This window comes from Myxine glutinosa, chromosome 7, assembly GCF_964187855.1.
Source record: "Myxine glutinosa chromosome 7, kmMyxGlut1.1, whole genome shotgun sequence".
Lineage (NCBI taxonomy): Eukaryota > Metazoa > Chordata > Myxini > Myxiniformes > Myxinidae > Myxine > Myxine glutinosa.
Window position 1 is genome coordinate 168,940,567 of NC_136267.1, and position 12,323 is coordinate 168,952,889.

The window sequence follows — 12,323 nt, forward strand, 5'->3', positions numbered from 1 at the left end:
GTTCACACGGTGATTTTCAGAGAATCTCTCTCAGCCGTGGCTTTTGCACAATCCAATCTCACAGATCAGTATTTGCAGATGAGCCGGAGGGTCAGTATGAAATGGGTGAATCCTCAGGTGTCCGCTCTGTTGACGGGGAAATCACACAATGGTAACCGCACATATATATCTGTATATAAACTCACCACCTTGCTCAATTTTCCCAGGTTGTCTCCACATTGTTAATATCTCGCAAAGATATCAAAGCTTCTTTCTTGAGACCGCATTTTCATCAATCAAACAATCAATATATTCAATTCAATTTATTCAGTTCAATTTATTCAGTTCAATTTATTCAATTAAATTCAATCAATTAGATTCAATCAATTAATAATTCACTCAATTATTCAATTTCAATTAATTCATCACTATTCATCAATAAATCAAATTAATCATTTTGGATGACTCCTTGCATAAGCCCTTTCCCCAATGATGTTAGGACAGGTCCATCCATTGACCGTCACCTCTGGTTCGTACCTCATGTTAATTGATGAATCACCGTCCTGTCCTAGGGTCATATCTGACATATTTCCCCATTTTGCCTGGTCTCCACAAATTTTCTTTGCAACCACTAAAGGCAACTCATCCTTCATTCGTGAGACAGCCAAAATGGATGGCAGATATTAAAGTTCTTTGGGAAAAATATCTCATCATTTTCCTTTTAATAGTACCCAAATCTCTTGGCAATATAAATTTCGTAAAACTCCTGAAATGGGACTGTCAAATTCCTTCAATCATGCTAAATTTTGAAACTCCATCGCTTGTAATACCCAATTTATCCCATAGGGCTTGAAAGTTCTTTCCCAAGTTCATGCAGCATTCTGCATTTGAACCCTATGATATCATTCATAATAATCATCATGATTTTATAGTCATGGTCCTATCATAATCATCTATTTAAACGAACATTTCCTTTATCACCACAGCTATGTGGTATAATCAACAATAGAATAAAACTGTACATAGCAACAGGCTACCTCATGGCCACTTAGTATACCTATTGACAATAAGTCATAACAATATCGAATAATCATTGAACAATTCAAAAATCGCTTCCACTGCTCTAGCCGCAGCATTCGTTATTTTGTTTGCTCATTCACTATTCCTGATTCGTCATCAAGGATCTCCATCATCACACAGCGTACTTAATTCCGCATTTTAATGAGAACTCAACAGGAATTTACGACTCAAAGGAAAAAGAACGAGCAGACCTTTTGCAGGATGATCGTTACAAAATCGTTACATATATTAAAGTATTTATAATGTCGACAAATCATATCTTAATTCTTACAAGATTTGGTTCTTTGAATAAATCACAGCACCGGGAGAACCAGCTCCAAAAATGGATCTTTGTGTTTATTCAGCACCCTAGTAATTGGTTCTTTGTGTACTAATTACACAGCACCCAGGCCCCGCTCATATGGATCTTTGTGCAGCGCTGCACAGCACCTGAGCAAAAGGGGTTTCATCTACATTTTCCCTATCCGGCGTACCATCCGTGATATTTGTTTGCTCATTCACTATTCCTGATTCGTCATCAAGGATCTCCATCATCACACAGCGTACTTAATTCCGCATTTTAATGAGAGTTCAACAGGAATTTACGACTCAAAGGAAAAGAACGAGCAGACATTTTGCAGGACGATAACTGGAATTAGTCGTGAAAATATATCCAAATACACAAAAATACACACCCACACAAATACAACATTTATTCCGTTTTCCTTATCCGGTGTACTATCCGTGATATTTGTTTGCTCATTCACTATTCCTGATTCGTCATCAAGGATCTCCATCATCACACAGCGTACTTAATTCCGCATTTTAATGAGAGTTCAACAGGAATTTACGACTCAAAGGAAAAAGAACGAGCAGACATTTTGCAGGACGATAACTGGAATTAGTCGTGAAAATATATCCAAATACACAAAAATACACACCCACACAAATAAACAACATTTATTCCGTTTAACAGAACAAACATTTCCTCTATCATGACATGCATGTCTTCAAAATTATATGACCAAGAGAAAAAGTAAAATTAATTAAAACTGCGAGCAGTGATAATCCGGGGACCATACCGCTCCATCCTGATTGGACAAGTGCGTGCTAGAGTCGTTAACAGCGACAGTCCAGATCCGATTGTTCAAAATTTCAACTCAATCGATCGAAAAATGAACGCAGGGATGCATTTTAAAGGTGCAGTGGCACTAACTGAGTTGCCACGAATATGGCCACGAAATTGCCAATATGGCCATCACAAAATATTTTCCTTAATCAATTGGCTCATAGCATAACCAATCTGTAAGTATTTCATCCGAAGATGTATTTCTGAGGACTTTTAATTAAATAAGTCATTTATAAATCAACGAGTTAATTTATTAAATGATTAATCAATAAATCAATATTTTCCTTGACAGCCACATCACTTGGTCAGTGTCATGTCCAAATATCAGCTTCCTTACTCAAAAGGTGCCTGAGTAATGATTACTGTAATTACTGTAATTACCGGAACTGTAATTACTGTAATTTAATAAGAAATGTAATTAATTAAATAAGTACTTCATTAATCGCTCATAATTAAATAACTCGTGAATTCTTATCCGATTTATTTAATATTTGAGTGTCCCCAAAACGTTGGAGCAAAACGTTGCAACAACGAAAGTGAAACGTTGTAGCGACGTTGTGGAAACGTTAGCACAACCCAACATTTGAATGTTCCCAAAACGTTGGAGCAAAACGTTGCAACAACGAAAGTAAAACGTTGTAGCGACGTTGTGGAAACGTTAGCAAAACCCAACATTTAAATGTTCACAAAACGTTGGAGCAAAACGTTGCAACAACGATAGTGAAACGTTGTGGCGACGTTGTGGAAACGTTAGCAAAACCCAACATTTAAATGTTTACAAAACGTTGGAGCAAAACGTTGCAACAACGATAGTGAAACGTTGTGGCGACGTTGTGGAAACGTCAGCAAAACCCAACATTTAAATGTTTACAAAACGTTGGAGCAAAACGTTGCAACAACGATAGTGAAACGTTGTGGATTATCCCAATGGATAATCCCAATGAATCACAATGCAATCCCATTAAAATCCCATTAAAATCCTATATCTTGTCACCCTTTGCATTGTTGAAAGCAATTAATTCCATAACTCAATATTACCTCTATTTATATATACTAGGGCGTGCCCGCACGTACGTGCTTGCCCGTACGTGCTTGCAAAAAAAAAAAACATGCGTGCAAGCAACAACAAAAACTTTGAAACCACGTGGCAGTAACGACCACAGAACCCCCCTTCTATTTACATGCAATGGTTTGGTCCATTCGCAAAGCCAAAGCGAACGACCACAGAACCCCCCCTCTATTTACATGAAATGGTTTGGTCCATTCGCAAAGCCAAAACGAACGACCACAGAACCCCCCCTCTATTTACATGAAATGGTTTGGTCCATTCGCAGAGCCAAAGCGAACGGCTTGCGAGTACGGTGACCATACCTTGGGACCCACTTGTCCGATTAATTTCAAACCTTAACAAATTTTCCATTCCTTCCCTTCCTGATCTTTCGATGTAGGGATGGGTTCTTTTTAGGATCATGTTGCATCGAGCATTATTTTCCAAAACAGTGTGAACATTAACCCACACCAAAACCTCTGACATCCCACCATTAACACCTATTGTAAGCGTGCCGAATCAGTAAGCATCACCCCTTCTATGAGCCTCGACCAGAGGGTGGTTGTTACTCACAAACACTCGTCGCTAGCTGTTCCATTGTCTGCCGATTCCCACTCTGCTGTTTTTGTCTCATAATCACCAAACAAGAACAGTATACATTTCCTGTAATTATCTCTCATAATCAGGATAAATTTGGAACAGCCCTTAAACTAACACCAAGCAGATCAATTTTTATATTTAGGTTGAGGTTTCACACAAACTGGTTAACTAAATAATACAGAATTATTATTATTATTATTATATCTCCGCCTTGGTGAACAGTTTATGTTTTGTATCCCACTGATAGGCCGGATCTGGATTCGGACCTGAACCAAAAATGGAATCGGCGTGTTTTTGTCACTTTTTTTTTAAATATATGAATAATATTAAAATAATAACATTAATAAGTATATTATGTTAAATATCATGTATATCGCTTTTCACCCGATCTCTTTATGGTGAAGAATCACTTTAAACAATTCTCGTAGCCGGATTCGCACCTGGGTCTTCACCAAAATCCAATCATTTCGTCGTGTCACCCATGCTATTTATCTGGCAAATTTCGTCAAAAAAAAACAGCACTGGTTTTATTTCCTGGAAGCGTCCTGCAAAACGCTTTGCTTCTCGCAAAACGTCCGCCAATGGGAAGTAAAGGGAGGGAAAAGGAGCGGGAGGAAGAGACAGGGTGCCGGAATGGACATGAGGGACAATGAGGGACAGTGAGGGAGTGTTGGTATGCAATTTTTATCCAATCGCCATCTTTCACAGTAATTCTGGACCGGCATGAGGTGGGATTGTCTGTCATGAATTTATTTGTTGATTGAACGAGTTTTAATTTGTCTAAATCCGACCAGTCGTTCCAAAGATATAAGCCTTTTTGTCGCAATACCATAAATTGGAATGAGGTAAAAATATTTATATAAATATAATTCCCTTTCCCGGTTCCGTCGCTCGCCGAGCAAGTCGAGTGCTTTGAGCAAGTGCAAAAAAAAAGAAGTACTTTATACGTGTACGGGTGTGTAAACGAGTGTACCGGCCTTACACGTCCTGGAAGCAAATGGTCGCAAGGTGCACGCTTGCTCCGTTTGCTCCCAGGTCACAGTAAGACCCTTAATGACCAGCGCAAAAATACGTATTTACAGAAATCATTTAGAAAAAAAACGAATAAATTGCTACAGTCGTTTATCGAAGTACCATTCGTGATGGCTCACGCCACCTATCGCGGCATCGGTGCGCACGGAACCCCCAGAACCACCTCCTTCCCCATGTATGTACAAAACTATTTCCAAGTTCGTAATCATATTGGACAAAACAAGACACACTCACCTTTTTTTTAAAGACTTGTTCGTACAATTGATGTCAGCGGTGCCTCCAAATTGTAGGGGAATTTGTAGTGGGGGACTCAAGACTCCAATGACCGGACACAGGTTTACAAAAGGTCTGGTTTATTAACTGGTTATTCACTTCATTCCATTTACCAAATAATACCGCATAATATAATGGATCAGGTTAACTCTTTTCGCATGGTCCTTCTCGTTCGGCTGATGTTCCTCCGCCACTCCCGTTGGTCAGAGCTTCTGGTAGCAAGTTCTGTCGACTCCACGTTTGCTCTCGTTTATATGGACAAACTGGACTTAATCCCCTCTCTGCTAATGCCCCGAGGTCATGCATGTACCAAGTCCTGGTATCAGCTCGCTCCCCTCCTGTTGTGAGTTCCGTTTACCAAACGATAGGGGGGTGCTTCAGCCAGGGGCTGTGACCAGGTGGACAAGAGATTATCATGTTCGGGCGCATTCCTGACACTCATTTACAAACTCGTCTTTCACAGAGTTTGCATGTAAAATGTATCTGCTTTGTTACCAGGTTAATTAATAAGTTACCAGTGCCAATTAATAAGTTACACTGAGTTACACTTCCACAGACGGAAGAGACCCAATTAATAAGCCCCCGTTTCAGACTAAGTCCAACTGGAGCTAATAATTATGTTTATCTGAGCCAATAAGCATTGGATTGTGAAAACCAGTCCAGCCAACTAATACTAGATTCTTTACTTTTGCTGAGAAGATGACAGAGGGGGTAAAAACGTGCTTGTTCACTGCTGTTTGTATAGTACCGAGTTGGAGGTGTGAGCATATTAAGCCTAATATCTGTTACATAAGGTTCACAAGATGGCGTGCTCGGAGGGGCACAGGCCTTTCCTGGCACAAATCACAATGGAAGTTTTAGTTGTGTCTGATCCAGACAGCAATTAATTCCACACTAAGGAGTTCAATGGCGAACTTCCAGGACAAAATCCTACCAACTTTCATTATATTAACCGCTTTCTTATTGTCCCCCGTCGCACCGCGGAGCGAAAGGGATGCTATGGTTTTCCCCTCCGTCCGTGTCTGTCCGTGCGTCCGTCCGTGCGTGACTGCGTGCGTCCGTTCGTCCGTGCGTGCGGGTGTGCGTGCGTACGTGCGTGCGTAAGTGAAGGACCGAATTCTAATTTGGTGTGTGGGTGCAACCCACGTCAAAATCCAAGATGGCCGCCGCCATGTATGTCTGAATCTTGTCAGCGGAATATCTTGAAAAATAAGCGAAGTGCCAACTTCTAATCTGGTGTGTGGGTGTATCTAGGCATAAGGAAGAATGCTGTTTAAAATTGGGTCGCCACGTCAAAATCCAAGATGGCCACCGCCATGTATGTCTGAACCTTGAGATGAATATCTTGAAAAATAAGCGAAGTACCAACTTCTAATCTGGTGTGTGGGTGTATCTAGGCATAAGGAAGAACGCTATTGAAAATTGGGTCGCCATGTCAAAATCCAAGATGGCCGCCACCATATATATGTCTGAACCTTGTGAGCGAAATATCTTGAAAAAGAAACGAACTACTAACTTCTAATCTGGTGTGTGGGTGTATCTACGCATAAGGGAGAAGGCTATTGAAAATTGGGTCGCCACGTCAAAATCCAAGATGGCCGCCTTGCGTCTTCCACTTTGTCAACTCACATCACTTCACCGACGGGGGACCTAGACGTAACGCTTGTTGAAATTAAATCAATAAATCTCTTCTTCTTTCTTAAGCCTGTCTCAACTGTATTGGTCACCTACTTTGATCCGCCTTCTCCATTCTGCTATATATCGTCTCTCAATTCCCTGTTCTTCAAATCTCTTTCCACTACATCCACCTACCGTGTAATGTCTTCCTCTTGATTTTTCCCTGTAATGGGCTCATTCAATACCTTTCTTGATTGGTTCCTCATTGTTTCTTCTCATCACATGCTCAACCCACCGTAACCTACTCTCTCTAATAGCCTAGTCTCTCGAATCGTTTCTGTGGAGCGACGCCTCAAAAATTGATTTAAAATTTTTCAAAGAATAAATGACTTAAAATATTATGGTATTTTTCCAATTCTCTGTTGAACTCATAGTTCACTTGTCCAGTTGCTTTACTCATTTTAATCACCCCATATGTTAATCGTTCTTTTCATTCGATCTTTGATTTATTTTGCCTTCCAAACTCCGGAGATTTCCTCATGGAGAACCCAGTCGCGACTATGGGAGCCTTTGGGGCAATACCGCTGGTTAATTATTTTCATTGCACTCAATAAAGTTACACTTTGGGCACATTCTTTAATCTTTTCTTCAGTAAATAGAATTATCCGAAGAGTAGATAAAGTTAAGTTTAATGTTTTGGCAATTTCCCATTTTCTTGTGTAAATATGGAGGAGGGATCACAGCCTTGTTTGCTTAAAGTAAATATGTAAATATGCTGAGTTATAAGAATTGTGAATTTTTTTTTAATTTTCAGATTTCACTCCAAATTGACAATTAATTAGTCTGCAATACCAATCCTCTAATCTGAGGACAGATTTTGAATATATACTTTAATTAGTCCATGAGAGTACATCATGTTTCCAAGGCAAAGCATTTTTGTGCATGCCAAAACAAAATGGCGGCTTAAGACCCCTGCGAGGGGAAAGTGGTTTGACCAAGGTTAAGCCTGTTTTTGTTTTTTTCCATGATGAGCACCCCATTAATTATCTTCAAAAGGGGTGTTTCAATAATTTACCAAAACACCAAGTTTTTATACATGCACTCCATTGGAATTCCCTTACTATGCACACATAGTTTCGGGCGACTAGGTTTCATTGCTGTGGAGTTATGGAGGAGACACACTGACTGACTGTCACACACTGATATTTATTATTGTATATAGATAATTATTTTCTTTCCTCTGCATGGGTTGTAATCCAAATTTACCTTTCTTTCATGATAGAAGACGCTTTTTATTGACACTTTTTTGCAGCAAAGCAAAGACGCAAACACAAACGCAAAGACGTAACCAGCAAAGATGCAAATGCTTTTTATTGTAAGGCAGTTGCAGGAGAAGTACATGGAGAAGAGGAAGAAGTTGTTTCTTGGGTTTGTTGATCTGTAGAAAGCATTTTATGGGGTTCCACACGAAGTAGTGACATGGGCATTGAGGAAGTTAGGAGTGGAGGAATGGTTGATCAGAGTAGTGATGGCAATGTACGAAAGAGCGCACACAGCTGTAAGGACGAAGGACGGGAACAGTGGTGAGTTTGAGGTGAAGGTGGGAGTGCATCAGGGGCCGGTACTAAGTCCACTACTATTTGTAGCTGTGATGGAGGTACTGGCTCGGAAAGTAAAGAAGGGTTTACCATGGGAGTTGTTGTATGCAGATGATCTGGTGTTGTTTGCAGAAAGTATGGATGGACTGAAGGAGAAGATGAACAAGTGGAAGGAATGTATGGAGACAAAAGGTCTGAAGGTGAATATCGGAAAGACGAAGGTGATGGCAAGTGGTAAAGCATGTGGTGAGGTGGAAAGAACTGGGAAGTGGCCGTGTGCTATGTGCAGGAAGGGTGTCGGCGTGAACTCCATTCAATGTACAATGTGCGCTGAGTGGGTTCATCAAAAATGCCGTGGTCTGAGAGGGTCATTAACCAGTGTGGCAGGTACATTCAAGTGTAAGGTCTGCACAGAGGGAGCTGCAGATGGAGGAAATGTTGAGTTGGATCTTGGAGACGGCGTGAAGCTGGAGGGTGTGAAAACATTTTGCTACCGAGGAGACATGCTGAATGGAGAAGGTAGATCAGACTCGGCAACGGTTGCTAGAGTGAGATGTGCATGGAAGAAGTTTCGGGAACAGAGAGGCATGCTGACAAGGAGGGTAGTGTCGGTGAAGCTGAAGGGAAAGGTGTATGCTGCATGTGTGAGAAGTGTTATGATTTATGGGAGTGAGACATGGGTAATGAACGTAGAGCAGCAACGAAGGCTGGAAAGGGTGGAAATGTGAATGGTTCAGTGGATGTGTGGAGTATCGTTGAGAGAGAGGAAGACAAATGATGAATTGCGAAAGATGATGGGAATAGAGCCTGTGATGGATGCTGTGAGGAGCAACAGGTTGAGATGGTTTGGTCATGTGTTGAGGAAGGATGAAAGTGACTGGTTGAGAAGAGTGATGGAAATGAATGTAGAAGGAAGTAGAGGACGGGGAAGACCAAGAAAGACTTGGCTGAAGGTGGTGGAAGAAGAAATGTGGGCAACGTGGTTTAACAAGGGGAGATGTAGAAAATAGGGGAAAATGGAGAAGATTGTCATGGGGACCACAAGGCTAACCCCCGCTCTAGCAGGGAAAATGGCCTTAAAATGCCTGTTGTTTGTTGTTTCATGATAGAAGACAAGTTCCGTTTTTAAATGTACATAAATGTAGACGTCTTCTTGATTGTACAGATTTTTTTTTGTTGGGCAGTGTATAGGCGACAAAACTACTGCTTCGATTGCTCCCGAAAATAAGATGAATTACCTAATTTCCTCCTCCACATGGAATGTAATCAAAGCATACCTTTATTTCCTCAAAACATACCTCTATTTCATGATAGAAGATGCTTTGTTCAGTCTTGAAATGTACACCAGAAACCTAACGCCTATGACCTTTGTCCTGAAGCCAGAATTGGTGGCCAAAATGGCGGACAGACGATTTGTTTTTTGTGGGCAGGGTCAGGCCAGCCAAGCTCTCCCTGGACAGACAGAGCTGCAGAGCGACTGACAAACTGGCAGAGAATATAATATTGGATACTGTTCTCCTGCCTGATCTTCTGTAATTTTACCTTCCTTCTATCCCATCTTCTTCCTTTTAGTCGCATTTTGCACTTCCTCATTCCACCACCATGTCTTCTTTCCCTTTCATTATTATCTGTTTGTTCTCCCCACTCTTTTTTCAACAGCCTTAACAATGGCTTTTTCATATTCTTCCATATTTATTCAACTCCTCTATCTTCATATGACTCACTTTACTTTTTCTGGACTTCCTGTTTGAAGAGGACCCGCTTTTCTTCTCAGCCCTCACCCCCTACTCATACTCGCCCTTTGTCTTGTATGTCTCCACTTTATGTCCAATACTAACAGCCTATGTTGGCTCACCACCGCTTCACCCAATATAACCCTGCAATTCATAACCTGCTTATTGTCGCTCAGTCTTACCAAAATGTAATCAATATCTCATTGACTTCAAATTCACAAATTAGCATGAAACCTTTACATTATTTGCTTTCTTGAGAATAATAGTGGGATCGGTGGAGACCAACAGGTACCAACTTGAAAAGAGCACTTGCTTTAACCAGTTGTAGAGATTGCATTCATGAAAGAGCTAAAGCAGGAGTTTATTTAATTTAAGGTGGCAAATATGGCATGGGACAATGGGACATGTTTCATTTTGGGTGAGACATGATGCCCTGAAGTTTGACGCGTAAGATATGTGCCAATATGTTATGGTATCAGGCTCATCAGTGTACTTTTACAAATGAATTCCAAGGACATTAAACAATGGACAATGAGTCGGATTTTTTGATCGAAAAAAAACCAAATGAATATATTATATGTGAGGTCTCACTGTCTCTTGGAATGTTGCTTCACTTCCAATGGAAGTTTCCATTTTTGAAAAATCTTTCCTTTGCAAACTTTCACTCCCTCCCTGTAATGTTGCTCCACTTGCAAACTCGGGCAAATATCACGGGTGAAGTCCTGCGGACATTCATCGCCAGTTGGTTGCAATGAAAAACTATGGACGTCAAAATCATTCAGAGTTGTCTGCAGAAGTTTAAAGAGGGAAGTGGAAGCAGCAAAACTGAGGCTTATTCAAACCACCCCAAACAACCTGTACACTGAACAACATTCAGCATGCGTAAGAATTGGTGATGAGCAATTGCATAATAATGGGAATAATTGCCATTGCCACACGCATATCAATTTATTGTGCAGGTATCAGCCAAGAAGTTTATGGTGGTCATCTTTCGGGATACTCGTTGCATTATTCTCACAGATTGCATTTTAAAAAGGACAACTGTTGCTGGTAACAGTTGCCGTAGGAGTTTGGGAAAAAAGGTTTCTGTCAACCATGCAGGATAAACATTTGGAAATTTCACAGTCAGGATTTCACTTCCACCACTAACATAGCCAAACACATCGGGCTGCTCAGGTGCAATTCAATACTATAAAAGGTCGCCCATTGGCTGGGCAGCTGGCCTGACTGCACCCATAATTTCAACCTGAAAAATCAAATGGCCAGAAGGTAAAGACATCTTCGGAGCTGTCATATTCACAATCGCCATGCCTTCCCTATAAGTTTTCCCTTCAGCATAGCATTGTCTTATGGTTGCCTTATGGTTGGGCAACCAACCAAATCGCCATGCCTTCCCTATAAGGGGATTGATGCCTTATGGTTGGGATGGGGAGGTTGAGGACTTGGGGTTGGGGCAACAACATTCGGTGTTAGAGGGTTGGGGGGTGGCGGTGGGGGAAGGGTTGAGTTGTCAGAATTTCATGTGTAAGTAAGTTACACATGTAAGTTTTTGATTTAATTTAATCTTTGAAGCATATTGATTTAATCTCACATTCACGAGACCACTGGTTACACTCAGAAAATAACTAAGTCACTGAGAACACTCATGGCCCAGTGACTGTTATTTTCAAAAATTAAAGCCTTCATAATCCAACTTCTTCTCCCTTCTCCAGATCAGGGTTAACGTGGCCATTTATCAGGGGGCTCTATGTACCTCTGAAGCACCTTCATATTATAGAGGGACAGGTGCCAAAGGTATATAGCACTCATTGACAACTATGTTGAAAGAAATGTGTCATATTGTGCTTCTTGAAATGAATTAAGAAACCTTCATATGTGAATGCACCTGTACTGCAAGATCACTCACATAATATGGAGTCAGGAAACAACAGATGAAGTATTCATATATTCATTGCAGCCCACAACCAAAGTAGCTCCCATACAGAGCTGGGATGATGTAGAATTCGGTCAGGGAGCCTCCAGATAAGGGACCAATCATTCTGCAAAAATTGCGAATCATAATATCATGTGAGATGTGTCTGTTTATGAGTGTGTTATATGCACTCCTAAACCGATGGATGGAATAAGTTGAAAACTGATGGTTGTACTCAATGTGTGCACAGGGAAGTTTTAGGGGGTAAAGAAAATTTATAGTCACATACTCTCCAAGTAAATACGTGTATGGAATATCGCTGTTCCCAAAGGGATGGGTATTA

At 40.8% G+C, this 12,323-nt stretch overlaps 1 protein-coding gene across 1 annotated transcript in view; it reads right to left on the bottom strand.

Moving 5' to 3' along the window:
• Positions 1-12,106, bottom strand: part of LOC137413151 (gap junction gamma-1 protein) — an 83,495-nt gene extending 71,389 nt beyond the window's left edge. The window contains exon 1 of the mRNA XM_068098546.2: positions 11,975-12,106. The gene's annotated coding sequence lies outside the window, so the exon portion shown is untranslated. The remainder of the gene's footprint in view (positions 1-11,974) is intronic.
• Positions 12,107-12,323: the final 217 nt, after the last annotated feature.